General features: G+C 53.8%; 1 protein-coding gene across 2 annotated transcripts in view; it reads left to right on the top strand.

Moving 5' to 3' along the window:
- GANAB (glucosidase, alpha; neutral AB) overlaps nucleotides 1–1,704 on the top strand; it is a 16,560-nt gene that overhangs the window by 465 nt on the left and 14,391 nt on the right. The window lies entirely within an intron of this gene.

The raw sequence follows: 1,704 nt of genomic DNA, 5'->3' as shown, positions 1-1,704 counted from the left end.
CCGCCGCCAGAGCCCCAGCCCCTGCCCTGCCCTGCCCTCCACGTGGGCACCAGCCCTGGCGTGTTCGGTGTTCACGCTCACTGGGCACAGCTGGGGCAGGATCCAGAGTTCACAGTCGGCCTGGATGATGTTGCTCAAACACAACATGCAATCTAAGGGTTTGGTCTGCGCTCTCGGGTTTATATTACCAGAAAAAAACAAACAAAAAAAAAACCGGTTCGGAAGAATCACCGGCTCCACAAAGCGTTTGCCAGGACCTAAGGGACGTGCTGGGTGGGAGAGGCGCGGACTGTGCAACATGAAGAAAGCGTGGGTCATAACACACCTCCTGGAAGTCTGGCCTCAGTCAGTCAGCGGTGCCCCTTGCCTTGTTGCTCATCCCCAACTTGGCTTTTGGGCCGCCTCTGGCTCCGGGGCACTCAGGGCACCCCAACAGGTCACATCTGAGCGATCTCTTAGAAATCCCATCCCCCCGGCACCTAGGCAAACCCATTTCACAGAGTGAGCCAATAGGGCTCCAGAGGGTCTTTAACTCCCGGTGCTGCTGGTTCCTGCTGCGTTAGCGGGTGGACATGGGCGCAGTGGGGCAGGGTGGCCGGCGCCTCACTCAGCACCCGGGCCACATGCCTTGCTGTTGCGTGTCCGATAGCATTGCTTCTGCGTGTTGGCGACTGCTTATTCCTCTGGGCACATTCAGACACACGCCTGGTGTTTGCCTCCGCTTCCTGTCTGGCCCGGCTTGCTTTGTACATCCCTCTGGCACTGGCGGGCCTGCTGTGTTCTGTGACCTCCTTTCTGCTGGTTTTCTTCCCCGTGAGCTTCCAAGCAGGTGCTGAGGCTAGTGCTGGATACCGTGTGTAGAGCAGGCCCTGCCCTGTGGCTTCCCCATTAGCCGGTTGCAGAGTTTGAATGCTTAGAAGAAGCCTGTGTTTTTTTTTGTGTTTCTCCCCTATCTGGACTTCCCGCCTCAGTCTCTGGGCGAGCATGTGCAAGCCCCAGATTCCCGGGCCCCGAGAATCTTCCTTTCGGAAGCACGGCAGGGGATTCTTCACAGACACGAAGGTTTGAGAACCCCCGTGTAGGATACACTCAGAATGCGTGACCGTATCCTGCAGAGGAACTGGGTTCAATAAGCCTGTTAAATCCCTCGTCTGGCACTTGACATTACAGCGGGGAAGTGGTAGTTGGTGGGAGGCTTGGGGTGATGGTCCTCACCGGGGCCTGCCAGTGGTTAGTGTCCTGTATTGTGCGTCAGGAAGTCCGGGGGCCTGGAGGCAGGCGGAGGCGAGTGCAGTCCCATTTCACCCCTTACTTGGATGGATTATTGAGCCTTTTATGCCTCAGTTTTCCCATCCGGGAAAAACCTCAACCTACAGTCACCAAGAAAACAAAGAAGGGAAAGGAGGTAGTGTAGCTAAAGAAGTGATTCTGAACCCTAACCCCGTTAGAGTTGTTTAGGGAGCTTTTAAAGAATTCTGATGCCCAGGCCCCTCTTCAAACCAGTTAGTTCAGAATCACTGTGCGTGAGACCCAGGCATTGACTTTATTTATTTATTTATTTATTTACAATTGATTTTAGAGAGGAGGGGGTGGTGGGGGAGGGAACAGGTTTGTTGGTCCACTTATGCATTCATTTTGTTGATTCTTTTTTTATTATTATTAAAGTATTACATATGTCTCCTTTTTCCCCAATTGACACCCCCC

This window comes from Myotis brandtii, unplaced genomic scaffold (assembly GCF_000412655.1).
Source record: "Myotis brandtii unplaced genomic scaffold, ASM41265v1 scaffold1112, whole genome shotgun sequence".
In the NCBI taxonomy this organism is placed as follows: Eukaryota; Metazoa; Chordata; class Mammalia; order Chiroptera; family Vespertilionidae; genus Myotis; species Myotis brandtii.
This window is presented reverse-complemented; position numbering and strand designations above follow the sequence as displayed.